Here is a 15,743-nt window from a genome sequence, read left to right on the forward strand (position 1 = left end):
TGGGGGCTGGGGGGCAGATCAGGGGCTCTGGGGGGCAAATGTGTGGGCAGGAAGGAGGGGTGATGCCCCTCCCCCAGTGGCAAGTAACCCCCCCAGTAGTGAAGTTCCCCCCAGGGGTAGATACACCCCCAAAGGGCAAATCTTCCCCCCAGGGGAAATGCCTTGCCCAGGGGCAGATATCCCTTCTCAGGGGCAGAAACCCCCTCCCCATGTGTAGATCTGCTGCCCAGGGGCAGATACTCCCCCCCCAGGGGCTGATCCCCACCCTGAGCAATGTGTGGGGCAGCTGAGGGGAGTAAATGCCCCCTCACTGGCCTGGGGCGTGGGCAAATCCTGCCCCTGTGGCAGGAGCCAGGGGCAGAGCCGGGAGCTATGGGGTAAATTGTCACTGCAGGGCTCAGGGCCAAACTGTAGAGAAATTTCAAATAAACAGCGACTGTCAATAAATCCATTTGTATTAAATGGAGAATAATTTTCTAATAATGTTTAATAATTTACAAATACATTTAAAACTGTTTATAAAAATAAGAAATTTCTAACAATATATAACAACTTATAATACATTAGGGGGGTGTCTGGGACTCCTGGTTCCCCTCTAGTTTTCCTAGAAGAGTCCCAGCCCCACAATGAAGACCACAGCCTGGATGAAAAATAGCAGGATGGTGGTGCTTGTGGGGACAGAGGGGACATGTGGTGGGGGGTTGGGGACTCACTTGCCCCTGTTCCAAACCCCTCCACAGTGGACCCAGGCATCCAGACCCTCTTACCGAGGCACAGCAGGGCCAGGTCACCTCTGAAGGTGTGATGTGGCTGCAGGCTGAACATGGCTCCAGCCATGAAGAGGTTTGTGGTGAATGAGACCTGGGGGGACATGGGGGTCAGTGAGGGGACCCAGGCTTGCGGGGACTGGCACTCCCAGTAGGGCCCAGGAGCTTAGGCAGCCCCAGGCATCTGGGGGGATTCCCAGGAGGACCCAGGCTTGGGGGGAGTTTCCAGGGGGGACCCAGGTCTTGAGTGGGAGGAGGGGTGCGGGGGTGTGGTTCCTGGGGGGAACTAAAAGATATGCTGATTTCATTGTGGGGATGGGACCCCATGGACAGGGGCTTGCTCAAATCAGCCACACCAGTACATATTCAAACTAAAGGTGGTAACTTGCCCTTGACCCAACAATACACATTGCCTACCGAAGCCGTAACAGGTGCTGCGCCACTAAGAGGCATAGGTAAAAAAGGGAATATGGGTAGAATATCAGTCCCCTTGCAATGCTCCTGTCCTGCCAATCAGAAAACCCAAACTGGGACCAGACAGCAAACAGGTTTACCGGTTACAGGTTTACTCAGTAAATGAGTGGGTCATAGTTCCTCACCCGGGGGTATGAGATCCTTCTACAATTATTACGTTAATACCAGCAAATGCTAAGTGATACTCTGTAATTGACTTATGCACCGCGTTTTTCAGTATACCTATCCATCCAGACCCTTGGTACCCTTTTGCATTTACTTGGGGAAAAATACAGCAGATGTGGACAAGTCTTCCCCAGGGCTTCCCTGGGTCCCCAATATTTATTCTAGAATTTTAGTAAAAGATTTGCAGGATGTTGTGTTTAAAAAATGGATCCATTTTGGTACAAAATGCTGATGATTTGTTAATAACCAGTACCTCTAAGGAATATAGTATAGCTGACACCCAGACCTTCCTGTTTGCCTCTAACAGATGTGCTGTTCCTAGATCCCAATCTGGAACTATGTGTAGACAGGTCCTCATATTATCTGAACAGCAACTGGGCTACAGGTTATTCAGTGGTGAATGAAGCAGTGGAGGCTTCACCACTCGGTCCGAAGCTGAGCGCACAGGCAGCAGAAGGGATTGCGTTAACAAAGACTTGCCAGCTGTCTAAAGAAAAGGCTGTAAATATTTATGCTGATTCTCTGTATGGATTTGGAGCGTGCAGCAGCACTGAGCAGTTCTGGAAGCAGCATGGGTGTATAACTTTCATTGCAAGTAAAGTACTAAACTGTTAAAAGCCGTACAATTGGCAGAGAAACTAGCTGTCATTCATCAGCCAGCCCACACGAGCAAAAGGACAAAAGAAGAAATAGCGAATGGTCTAGCGGATGTTGCAGCTAAAGCCCAGCACGACTGCTGAACAAACCACTGGGCTTACAAGCAGTGCAATGGTCCGACCTGGTGTTGTCCACTCCTGAAGAGATATATTTGACTGTTCCTGCTGAAGAAGGTGGCTCTTGGAAAAGGAATGAAGCCACCAAAGACTCCCAGGGAATATGGAGAGCGGGTATGGAAGACCTTCCTATTTTACTGAAGCATACCCGATTCCCATAGCAAAAATGTATCACCATCCAGGGTATTTTAGGACTGCTGCACTAGCCCAGACAGTGCTGAAGAATTGGTTTGCGCCAGGAATTTATGCTGCAGCCAAATAAATAACTGTGTCTTGCACACACTACCTTTAGCCTTAATGAATCTTTGGCAAAGACTTCTACAAATAACAAAACTGTGTCCCTATGAAATACTATTCCGAAGACGGATGCAACTCCCCAGAACTGATGTATCCACCCATATAAGTTTATTAGCAGGAGATAAAAACATAATCCAGTATATTTTACAGGTTCATAGATTATTAAAATGCAGTTGGGCCCAGGCACAGCTTATACAACCAGTACCTCTTAGAAGGGGCTCTGCACTCCTTCAATCTAGGGAATTATGTTTGGGTAGAAGTACACAAAAGAAAGGATAACTTACCTCCTCGGTGGGAGGGGCTGTTTTTGGTATCACTAACCTTTCTCAGTAGTAATGGTGGAAGGAAAACTGAGTTGGATCCACCACTCCCACGTGAAATCTGCGACCAGTCCTTGTAATTCTATGTGATTATTAACTACTGAGCTGCAGCATAGCGTAGTAAACTGTTGCTTCTCAAGTTTTTGGAAGTTCTCTGTCATGGGAATCTACTATTTCATCAGACTAGAACTGCTTGGTTGCTGTTCATTTTTCAGCTTTTCTCTGAAGCTTGAAAGAGAGCTGCGCTCTTTTAACCTTGAATCCCGTAGCCATTGCTGCTCGGCTGTCTGTTTAGGTATCAGATTTTATCAATAGCCAAGTGATGGATATTTTCCTCAGGAAACAGTTTCTCACACAACTTCCAATTTTCTTGTTCTTCAGAACTTGCAGATGAAGGGATTGCTTTGAAGGTCAGGGGTTCTCATAATAGATACACACTGTTGAGTAGAGACATGCTGACAATAGGGAAGGCTTTATTTCCCCCCTGCCTATTGCACTGTGTAAAGACAGATTTCATTTCTTTGTCTTTACACCTTTGTAGGGCTTCCCTAATGAAGCCTACCAATTGCAGCTTACCACAGAAGGGCCTAAAGTTATGGAAGCTTTGCTGATGTTAAGATTCAGCAGCAGTGTTTTAAGGCAGCTTTTACGCACATTCCTTCATTTTTGAAGGAGGTCAACACATTTGGATTTATGGACATTTGGCTTTAAAGGCAGAAGTATATAGATGTAGTGACAGAAAAGTTCTAGATACCTAGATCAGAGAATGTGTGCAATACACATCATGTTTATGTGGGCATGGCTGTATGTTTATATATATATGAGATTATGTATAGATATACTTAGTGTATGTATATGAACATCAGAGCACTTGGTGATGAGAGGGTAGCATTCCCTATCACACATTTTTGCACTTACTTAATTTTGTTTCTTATAGCTAAAACAAGATAAAGATCTACTAACTCAGCAGCATGAAATGTAAGCATTGGAACTATATAAGTACCAGGAAAAAATATTGTTGACCCTATAAAAGATTTTACTTTATTTTTTTCAGAGAGCTATAATCACCTGAGCAACTTAAGGAAAGCGCAGTTATAGTCTACCTTAATTGACTGATACATAATTGGCTACAGCATGTGAGTGAGCACCTCTGATGTTGTGTACTACGTATAACGCATACAACAGTTATGCAAAATATATAAGGAAAATTGATCCGGCTTCCCCACACTCTGTTTAATGGTTTGGTAATTTTGATACAGATTTAGACCCAATTGTTGCTTTTTGATAATGCCATACACAAGAAAGAGAGAGAAAGATTAAAAGTCATAGTGATAAGACCTCTGTAAAACATACATTGTCAAGTGAATTTATATCACATACACAGTGAAGTGATAGCTTACGTGACACAGTAGGTCTACAGAAGATCAATATAATCCTTATCAGGTTTTGCATAAAAATGACCTAATTTTTCCAGCCCCATTTCATATAAAAATTCTACCCCGAGATACTTAAAAGTGTAAAAACGTCCCCTTGTCTCAGATTCTTCCATCAAATCTGAGCTCAATACTAATTAAATCATCAAATCCATGTTTCTCAGAAGGAGGCAGCTTCCTTGATACCTATTCTGTTCCACTCCCTACCCCAAAAAAGGAGAAGGGATGCTCCTTTCATTCTACTGACCATTTTCGGAGTGGAGCCCCCCAATTTAGCAATGCTATTTGAAGCCTCAATTCAGATGTTACAGGACAGGGCCAAGAAGGCCACGAACAGCCCAGTCACTCTTTCCTGACACACAGAAAGGACCAGCACAATGCCTTCAGATGCTTGCAGTCCTATATGTAGTCATACATAGTTATAATTGGCTGAAAGACAATAAAAATTTAAATTTATTATGAGAAACGTAAAAGTGAAAGGAAACCTTATTCCTGTCAGGAATCTAACAGCTAGAAAAATCTTCTGCTGAGCCTAGTGAGAGACAGGGACATTGTTTCTCATCACACAGGCACAGGACATGTTGACAGGTGGCAAAAGGATTTTACATGTTGATGGTGTTACGCAGATGTCTTTAGCTATGTCTTGCAAACTACAGATCACAGCTTTAAAAAGTGTGTAGCTACAAAAGGGTTGCTGCTCTTTTTAAACATTTAGAATCTCAGTAGAAGGGATTTTGCACTTGTAATTAATATTATAGAGTTATGCATTTATATACCACAGGAGTCCTTCTGGGGTAGTTTTCAAATGCTTCTCAACTACTGAATTGTGTCTAATTCACAAAATTGTTATAATGCTCTTTATCATTCAAGCTATCTCATTCCCTTCTATTGCTTCTCTGGATGCATATTTTAGGAAAGTTAGACAAGTCTTCTTCTGTGAGTAATTCCTCATAGGCCTTTATATTTCTGTTATGATATCTTAAGTCTATAAGGTATTAATGTTCTAAAGAATAACTGCATTGCTAAATAAATCATGCAAAAGTAACAGGAAATTAAGCCCTAAATTTGTAAATCTGCAACATACAAAAAGATCATACCAAATCTCATTAAAATACAGGACTAATATGTAAGAATAACAAATAATTGATTTCTACAAAAAGAATGTTGGCAATTTTTGAAATCTCAGTAGACACGTTCTCACTTTTAATTAAAATTGATTTGTGTGGTTATGCATTTATACACTATCTCATTAAAATGTCAAAATACTTTATAGTTGTTCATTAGGAATCCAGGACTAAATTCCATTTTGTCTCAGTTCTGAGTGACTGTGGGTAGTGTAGATCTCAACTTATTCTCTGTAAAATAGAATAATACTGATTTTTGAGGCAGCTAAAGGTGAAAGAATTTGGAAATTCAGTCTATAGCTGTAACAATACAAAGGCCACATTTTCATCTTTAAAACTCTAGAAACAACATTTCTGTGTGTTTTCTCCCACTTAATACTGCTGAAAATAAGCTATTGCTTCAGTTGCAGCCATGGTCAGATTCTTATCGATTTGTTCTGTCAGAAATAACTTGTAAACTCATTTCCGTACTATTGAGCCACCAAATATGGGAAACTAACAACCACATTATAAAATAGATTATCTATATTCTGTTCCTGATTATGTGGACAGTGTGTTTATTTAGGGCTGTGTCACTGTTTAATTAGAATATTGGAATGTGCTGAACATCTTTAATACATCGAACTTAACTTCTCCACAGTTTTTATCTAGAAAGTCTCAATAAAGTGAAATGCTTCAAAAAGTGAAATGCTTCCCATAAAGTTCAAGTACTAATTAATTACCTGTAGAAGGGAATCTGACTCCGTTTTACCTCTGGCATATGATGGTTGGCACCAGCCCTATGATTTTAAGGGTATCAAACCTCCCTAGAGAAAAGTCACTGCATGAGCTATTCCTAAGTATTTCCTTACAATGCTACTAGTTCTAAAGCTGTAAGAAGTCACTTGCTTTTCTGGGTTTTAAAGCTTAGTGCAGCAGTGAGATCAATATATTAGGCTAGTGTGCTCAAACATACTGTAAAGATCTGAGGCAAGGTCCCTGGGATAATGCTAGTGCCTAAGCTGCGGGAGAAAAAGACCACAGCAGGATCAGTTACAAACTCTCACTAAAGTTTCATTTTTATTTTGGAAATTCTGATTTAACAAGAATGATACAAACATACAAAAAGTTGCTGGCACCATGCCATCCATACAAGTTGCACACTAGTACATTCTGAAATCGATGTGTAAATATGTTTTCCCAGCATTCCTGCCCCCAAATTTGGTGGGTTTATTCTGAACTACATACTTTCTTCCTATTATTTATGGGGATAGGCTTAATTATCTCCTAAATAGGAATTCTTCTTCAAGCCTGTTTTCAGGCCTCCCCAGACAGACCCAGTAGCTCCCTGGTTCAGACAGGTTCATACAGACAGGTCTCTGGCAGTGGCAGAAGGACTGATGGCGGGAGATGCCCATTCAGAGCACAGGCTGGATGACCTTGGCTTTCCATTATCCTTCAGAGAAGGTTAAATGGAATTCCGTCTATCAAGACAAATATTTATATGATGTGAGCTCTGTAGAGGCCAGGTTGTGGAAATTAATACACATGGACTTTATAGCTCCAATTAAGTGCACAACTGGATTCCTTTATCACCATCTGTCCAGCAGTACTACGCTTCAGCTCCCTGTAGTGGATAATGCAGGAGAGGCCTGGCATTGATTTCTTTTTTTTCTTGGTGGATTTTAAAATAAGTGATTTTTTTTTTTCTTAATGTATGAATGCTCTACATCTTCAGAATTTTTACTACACCTCACAGGGTATTAAGGATATGAGGATTTAAATATGCTAAAAAAGAAAGTCTCATTAAGTGTTTTAGCTTGAGAGTTCATTATGCAGCAAAAAATTATTTCCATTATCAAAGAGATGGGCTGGTATGTGTATTCACTTCTCTTGTGTACGTACAGACTGCTTTCTTTACACAAATTCTCATATTTTTCTAGGCTGTACATTCACATGTCTTTGACTTTTCAGATGTCCAGCTGAACTTCTTTTAGTCATACTTGAGTATGATGCAAGGTCAAGTTGTCCAGACTTCTGGTAGTTCTTTACATTCTCCAGAGAGATCTCTAATTGAAAGGAGGTGCCCAAAACTGAGAACCATTCTTCACTGAAAGCCTTTTTGAGCTCAGTGGAGCGGAAGAATTACTTTGCTCTTCTTGTGTTTGACAGTCTTTTTCTACGTTTCAGTAAAGCAGTCACATTTTTTGCAACACCAAATCACTGTTGACTCATTTTCTATTTGTGAACTGCTATGAACCAGGACTTCTTAAGGTAAAGTAACTGCTTAGCTAGTTTGTCTCCAGCTTACATTTTTGCAGTCAATTATTCCCAGCTATATGTAGTAGTTTCTCACCTTATTGAATTACATCCCATTTACTTCAGATCTTTTCCCAACTCGTCATAATTTGTTAAATTTTAATTATATTTTCCAAAATACTTGCAGCTCTCACCCAAACAGGATATCCTCCACAAATAGGATAAAAATACTCTCTATCCTATTGTATCACAGAAGCAGTTCAGGACTCAGGATGTAAGTATCTGGAGATCTCACTTGCTACAAACTTACTTGGTTGTGAATCACTTGACACTACTTCTGAGTGCCATTTTCTACCCATTTCACATAAGTTTGGTGAAGCCAATGCTCCTCTATCCTTCTTATGAGAGTATTAGGTGATACATCATCAGAAGCCTTGCTGAAGTCAAGATTCCATGATTTGTTTTTGAGGTATTATTGTTGATTATTATTAATCTTATCATCCAAGGCCTTACAAATAATTTGCTTAATGATTTTTTCCAGTAATTTGCCTAATACGAAGTTAAAGCTGACTGGCCTCTGATTCCCATCCTTTTCTTTCTTTTTTAAGGTAGGCACCATTTCCTTTTTCCTGGTCTTATGGAACCTCAGCTATCTTTTCTGAGTTCTTGAAGGTAATTGCTCAGAGCTTTGAGATTGCTTAGCCATTTCACTAAATATGTTGGCTGAAACTTATCTGGCATGTGTCTTTTGTAAGCATCTTACTTGAATAGATGCTCTTTCTTTCCTTAGTTTAGCTTGATCATTTGTTTTTATGTTGCTAATGTTAACCGTGTAAGCCATCTGATTACAGCTGATGTTTTTGAGAAGAACAAAGCAAAAAAAATGAGGCTTTGGTCTTCCTCACATGACTTGATAATAATTTCCTCACCCACCTGCGAGCAGGTCAGTTCTTCCCTGGTAATCTTTCACATAAGCTTTTTGTTGTTACGTTCTATGGCTCTTTGATAGTTTTAGCTCATTTTGTATGTTAACCTTTCTGGATTTTCCCTACATATCACAACAGCCACTTTGTTGTCAGTTTTAATAATTTAACCTAGATTCTGCTTTTTTCAAAAGGTGCAAGCCATCAAAATGGTTTAGATTTAGCCAGACTCTTCTCTTGCTAGCTTGCTTTCTCATTGCGATGGTCTGTTTGCGGCCTTCATGTTGATTCTACAGGAAACGGCAAACTTTCCTTAGATTTGCTACAGTGGGATTTGGCATTCAAAGGGTGAGTTTACTGAAACTTATTTTCTTCAAGTCTGTTGATTTTCCTTCCTTCCCTTTTGAAGAGTCATTAACTTACTTAATGACCGCCATCACCTGTATAGTCTCCCAGATTCCTTTCTGGGTAGGTATCTTGCTCTTTCAAGTCTCATTATCACCAGTTCCTATGCTTTGGATGATTTTATTCAAATTAAAGTACCATGCACTTGATCTTTTTCGTTTGTGGGTTGCTAATGGGTCTTTGCTGTGACACTGTTCTTTTCCTTTCCTTTTTGCCATTATCCAAATATTTGCACTAGCTCTGTACCTTATGTTCCTTTTTTCCTACCTATGCTTCCTGAACAAACTCTACATTTCCATAACAATAACCAGTTATGACAATTTATTAATAATTTTGGTTATGACTATAATGACTTTCAGTTCCTCCTGTTTATTACCCAGATTCTTACATAAGTGTGCAGCATCTGACTACAATGCCAGGGAAACTTTCTTACTATTCCTCTATTGTAATATTCAGTAAAATTGTTCCCCTCCTCTCCCTTCATTTTTCTTCTTTCCCCACGCTTGTGTGGTTTATCTGGACCCTGCGGTGTGATAAAAATAATCTGAAGATAATTGAATTTACACCAGCTGCAGACAACTAGGAAAGATAACGTAACAGTCACAACAACAAACTGGGGGACTGGCATAGCATACAACTGGCCAAATAGTCCTGTTTTTCTTGTCTCTGGGAAATGCTCTCCTTTGTCTGCTCGCCTTGCCAGCTTTGAGACTGGGTTGTTACAGCATTACAATGCGAAAAGACCACGTAACAAACCATCTCTCTGCTTGTTTGCATATTCAGAATTTGCTTTGCTTTGCTTACAGCATACAAATGAACATTAAGGAGAATTAAGCACTTGGACGTATCAACTTTCAGTAGCTGTGCTCTTACAGTGAATTAAAAAGATTTCCAAAATCAGACTTCAGTGGTATTGCTGGTACAAGTAATTGTGCTTCAAGTTTCCCAGCAGCGCACCTCTGCAGCAGGTAGCACTGACAGGAGGGGAAGCTAGAAGCGCTGCGGCCGGCCTCCTTGCTTTTCAACACCCCTGTCACTTAGACATAAGCTGTCGGAGCAGACGTGCTATCTTGCTGTCATCTTGAGGAGCACAGCGTTTCCAGCTCTCAACCCCGGTGACAAGAAAACAATGTCCAAACAGCACCTGTACAGCGAATCTGGCTGTCTCAGGGTGACTGGACACAGCCCACTGGCTTTCACGCAACAAAGTTATTTTATTTAAGGCTGTGGTCTGACATTCCTTTAAGCTTTTGCTGATCCACATCTGAAATGGAAAGAACACAGGCAAGCTGTACAAATTTTGTGGTTAATTTAAATGTAATTTGTTTCACACACAAGACAAAAAAAGAGAGAAAAGAAACTAAGAGGACAGCCTTTCATTATTTAAACATATTTTACTTAAACATAAACAATGCTGACACTTATTTAAACATACACATATATTTACTATTTAAATATTAAATATTTGTTTAACCATACAAAACCACTGTTGATAAGCAAAGACAATCTACCGCTTAGTGAGACGGGTACAAAATCAAAAGGCAAACGTAAACAACAGTCGTCGTTTTTTTTTTTAAGGAGTACCATGATTTGTAGGTCACTTCCATTGTTCTTCAGTTGCGGTCAAGAATTAGGACGCGTTTAGGCATCAGCCTTCCTGCGAGCTGGATCGTTTCTAAAGGGCCGAAGAGAAGCGCTTTCCAAAGGAGGCACTCCCATGAAGCCACGCTGAACCTGAAGACCGACTTCGTGCCTCGACGGACAACCAGCCCCGTCAGGATGCAGCGGTCCCACCGCAGGCCAGCCGCGGAGGCGGCCTGACTCGGGGCAGCTCGCACCCGCCGCCGCTCGCACACCGAGTTTCTCTCGGCCACCAGATCCCCCCAACTCTGGCGGCGGCCCCCACCTCGCCCGAGCAGCCCGCCCGGAGGGGGCTGTAGTGGCGGCGGCGGGTAACGGCCGGTCGCGCTCCACCCGGCCGCCCTCGGTGCCGGCGCTCGCGCCGTGTCAGCGGGGGGAGGGGAGAGGGGAGCGGTGCGCGCGCGCGCCCCCGCCCGCTCCGCCATCCACCCGCCGCCGGAATGTGGACGGCGCTGGCCCGGCCCTGAGGCGGCTGCGCGGCCCGCCGAGCCATTCTCGCTCGGGCTCCCCCTCCCCGCTCCCCTGACCAGAGAGCCGGTGGCGGAGGCAGGCTGAGGACGCGCTGGAGGCGGCGGCAGACCGGGGAGGACAGCTTGGCTGCCACCGGTGAGAGAGGGGGGCGCTGCCTCGGGCCTCCTTCGCCGGGGGGAGAGGAGAGGAGAGGAGAGGAGAGGAGAGGAGAGGAGAGGAGAGGAGAGGAGAGGAGAGGAGATGGGGGTCTCGTGAGGGGTGGAGGCGGGAAGCGTCGTCGCTCCTTCAGGAGAACCGGCGGGGCGGGAGGAAGGCGACGGTCCGCCCCACCCGCCCCGTGTCACGGGGTGACAGTGCCCAGTGACCTGAGGTGGCTTCCTCCTTCGACGGGCCCTGTCGGCACGGCCACCGCATCCGGCCCGGCTGCGCGGCCCCGGGAGCCGCCGGCTGCCTGCCCCGGCCCCCCTCACGGCGGCGGCGGAGGAAGGAGGGAGGAGGCACGAGGTGCGTGGCTGTTCGGGGGATGGTGCCGCTTCTTGGTGTTTTCTTGTGTTTGTGCTGGGGGGGCAGTTCCCTGTGCGCGGCTGGATAATGCCGCTTCAGGAGGAGCGGACCTGGAGGAAAGTGGGGGATTTAAAAAATAAAGTTGTTTTCGTGGTGAGGGAAGGGAGAGGGTTGTGGAAGTGTTAATCTCCCTTCCTCCTCCTCCTTGGGAAAAGTGAAGTCACTTCCCAAGAGCCAAAACTAGCAAACTACTGTCCTAAATCTGCTGTCTACATGGCTCAAATTCATCCACGTTTGGTTTTTCTGTGGGGTTAGTTGCTTTTTTTTTTTTTTCCTTTTCTCTTTTTATTTTTTTTTTCCAAGCCCCCTTCCACAGTTAGGCCCTCCCTAACTGTGATCCGGTACAAAAATCCTTGTCTTTAGGTAGAGTACTTCAAAACCTGCTGAAACTATCTGAAGTGAGTATGGCACTCTGAATGAAATGGACTTGGCAACTCTGCTCGTTTGTAAGTTTCTGAAGTGTGGCATGTACTTTGCTCTCGCTGTCACTCTTTCAAAGCTGTGTTGTTAAGATTGCCTGTTTTTGATAGTGTTGTAAATAAATCATAACCTCACATTTCATAGCTGCATGCATGTATGCATCTGTTCTTTTGTGTAAGAGGAAAAAAAAAGTTGTAAAGTGTCGACTTTTTTTAAAACAGAAACAAATCCAGCAACAAATAAGAAATAGCTTGCTTAGGTAAGCGTTGCTTTTCTTTTTCACTGTCAAGCTGTATTCTCACAACCATGTCAGTGACTTTTCAAATAAAACTTTGGAGAAGAGCAGCTGTCCGTTTGTCTCCAAAGAGAGATCTTGGTGATGTTACAGGCAACATTTTCTTATCCCTTTAAATTCTGGAAAGGTAATGTGGCTTTATTTGATTGAATTTCTGTGATACAGGCCAAAATTTTGAGTACCTGTCAGACTAACTCATGCTCCACATCTTACGAAGATTTACTGGGGGTATAAGATTCGTTCTGCAAGTTATGCCAGTGTCTAGGTTTTAAGTAGGATTGTAGCCACTAGTGTTTGTTTATGTGGGTTATATGGTATTAACGATACTAATTAAGAGGTTAGCTTGCAGTTTAAATTTGAAGGAACTACAAATATAGGTACACCCACTAAGCACAAATCGACTCTGGTGTTGTAAGAATTGAAACTAAATTGGAGCATTATTGCAAGTACTCTGCAGTGTTTTCTTTAAGATGGTTACAGTGAAATATATAGCTTGGTTAAAAATAGCATTTGGTCCTTAAAAAGTGATTCACAGATTAAGATTTGGTAATGTTAGTAAGGGGATTGCAAAAAGATCCAGGGTATAATGTGGGTTTCTGTGGAAACCAAGTTCCTGGTGCGTTTGAAGACAGTCTGAGTTGTGGCTGCTCCTTCCCTTGTGTCATCAATGGGACTTCCACATCCAGGAAGTGAGTTAAGAGAACTAATTGGGTCAAAAAGTAGTACTTTTATTTCTTTTTTTTTCCTTCATGAGTTACTTTTTGGTTAGAACAACTTCCTGAACCAGCGCACTTACCAGGTCATATGGACATTGTCTCAGTCCAGAGGAGGAAGTAGTGTGTTGTTGGTAGGGAGGAGAGCATAACTGCAGTCCTGATACAGTTAGGTAAGTTGCAATGGGTGATGCACTTACCTGGGTCATGGTTTTATGGTCAGTAAGTTAGCATAAGAAGGCACTACTGCTAAAAGAAGCTACTCTGTGTTTTTCATTGGCTTATGCCACTTGTGGTGAAGGTAGCAAATGATAGTAAGGGTGGTAGGAGCTGCTATTCTTCTGTCAGTAGTGCCTTACATTGATTATGAAGCCATGGTGTAATTTGTCTTTTTTATTTACTTTCAGCAACATTAAATGGACTGCTGCTTTTTAAGAGCCACCTCTATGTCTCTATTTTTCTTCCATGTGTCCACAGAAGTAGCTGTGGTTTTCTCCTGCTCTCTCCTTTGCATATTCTTTCTTCTCTCTAAACTTTTTTTGATTCATTAATTTCAAGGAATGATCTAGGCATTGTTAGACAGGGGCTTTTATAAATTTATTCAGCTCTAATTTAAAAATAATCAGTTGTATATTGTTATTACTTCTGCTATAATTGGAAGGCTGTTTCAAACTTGACTGACCTTAGTAATTACACACCTTCTGATTTCCAGTCTAGATTAATTTGTCATTGGATTATACCCATTTTATGTAGCCAACGGACTGATATGTTATATTGGCACTTTTGATCTTGGTATCAAAAGCAGTACCACTCTTAAACAAATGGATGCAAACATGTGTCAAAGTGCAATGCTGGATTTTTCTTTTCTCTTTTGACTGCTAGCTATACTCATCTTTCCTGTAATAGCTCTCAGTTTCTCCCCATGAATTTTAATTTTGACCTTCTAAGTGAATATTAAAATACACGTTTCAAGTATTAACACTGAGCTTCAGAGAGATGTCCTTTTAATGGAGATTAAGATGGTTTCAAGTATATTTTAGTAAGATGTGTTTTTTGAAATTTGTACCTTTGGCAGTTTGTTCCAGCCTCGATCTTACTCTGTTATACTGGTACAGCTATTAAAGGAGCCATTATTGTAACTCGGATTGCTGAAGGGGTTCTTTCTTCTTTGACAGAGTCGTGGTTCATAAGCAAAGCCTGACATATTTGAAAAGAGTTTGAAATTGATTTATTTCCCCTTTTTCTGTACTCTTAGCTTTAAAAAGAAACAAAACCTACGTATAGATTAATAGAAAATACCTCCATTGTTTTTAAGGTGTTTAGTTAATTTTGATATCAGAAATGTTCCAAGAGGGGACTTTGTGAAGCTGAAAAAGTAGTTAGTTTGGTGACTGTTTGTAAACAGTACCTAAATAAAGAAATAAATTGTTTTCCAAAACCTGCTTAGTTAAATAGATTACTCTGAAAGATGATTAAGGCCCTTGTGGAAAACCTCTACTATGTTGTTTATTTGGTGGGACGTTTCTTGTTCTTTGGAAAGAATAGCAGGGACAAGGGTCTTCCTAATGGTTTTAAGTGGACAGAGGAAAAATTAATTTTTGCCACAAAGTCAGATGAGTCACAGCCCTTTGCTTTCTTACTCTTGTCATCCCTGAAACATGACTCAGGACATCAAAGAAAGTGTGGGTTTTTTTAGATCAAGTAAGCTTAAAAGTGCAAAACTGTTCTGATGCTGAAAACTTATGTTCCCTAGTTATGGGGGAGGCACAGGGGTACAAAGGGAAGAAGTTCTAAGGGCAAGTAGATAAGAGATGTTTACATTTTTGTGGACTGCATTGGATGCATGCTTACTAAATGTACAGAACTGAAATTTTTAAATATATGAAGTGATAAACTTGACACAAAAATTGCTGAATGAAAGTTTATGAAATAGAATCGTAGGCAGATGAAATAATAAGTTAATGAAATAGAATCATTTAGGTTGGAAGGGCCTTCTGGAGGTCATCTAATCCAGCTCCCTGCTTAAACTAAAGCAAGAGCAATTTAGATAAGGTTGCTCCAACCCTTAACACCTTTTTAGGTAACCTGTTTCCATGATCACTTCCTAGTGATCCCCCCCCAAGCTAATTGGAATTTACTTTTGAACTTGTGTCTGTTGCCTCTTGTCCTGTCACTGTGCACCATCCAGAATAATCCAGTTCTGTCTTTTCAGCACCCTTCCATTAGATACTTGACAGCAATAAGGATTCCTCTGAGCTTTTTCTTTTCCAGGCTGTGCAAACTCAGTTCTGTCAGCCTCTCATTGTACGTCATGTGCTCCTGCCATCTCACCAGCTTGGTGGCCTCCACTGGACTTGCTCTAGTGTGTCAGTGCCCATCTTGTAGTGAGGAGCCCAAAACTGGGCCCAGTACTCCAAACACAGTCTCACAGGTGCTGAATAGAGGGGATGGATCATTTCCCTGGACCTGCTGGCTAGACTCCTGCTAATACAGCCCAGGGTGTGCTTGGCCTTCTTTCTGGCAACAGTACGCACTGCTCACTCGTTTTCAACTTTACACCTGCTGGGACCTCCAGGTACTTTTCTGCAAAAGTCACTTTGTATCTGGTTAGTGTCCAGCCTGTCTTGTCACACGGGATTATTCTGTCACGGATACAGGACTTGGCACTTGCCTTTGTTGAACTTCATGAGGTTCCTGCCAGTGCATTTCTCCAGCCTGTC

At 42.1% G+C, this 15,743-nt stretch overlaps 1 protein-coding gene across 6 annotated transcripts in view; it reads left to right on the forward strand.

Annotated features, from left to right (window-relative positions):
* The first annotated feature begins 10,987 nt into the window (after positions 1 to 10,987).
* RABGAP1L (RAB GTPase activating protein 1 like) overlaps positions 10,988 to 15,743 on the forward strand; it is a 260,477-nt gene continuing 255,721 nt past the window's right edge. The window contains exons 1-2 of one of the 6 annotated variants that reach the window (XM_075507880.1): positions 10,988 to 11,166; positions 11,959 to 12,041. The gene's annotated coding sequence lies outside the window, so the exon portion shown is untranslated. Of the gene's footprint in view, positions 11,167 to 11,386; positions 11,536 to 11,898; positions 12,042 to 13,178; positions 13,197 to 15,743 lie in introns of those variants that run through there. The other 5 variants (XM_075507874.1, XM_075507873.1, XM_075507875.1 and 2 more) reach the window with 5 other exon arrangements.

Source organism: Mycteria americana, chromosome 7 (genome assembly GCF_035582795.1).
Source record: "Mycteria americana isolate JAX WOST 10 ecotype Jacksonville Zoo and Gardens chromosome 7, USCA_MyAme_1.0, whole genome shotgun sequence".
In the NCBI taxonomy this organism is placed as follows: domain Eukaryota; kingdom Metazoa; phylum Chordata; class Aves; order Ciconiiformes; family Ciconiidae; genus Mycteria; species Mycteria americana.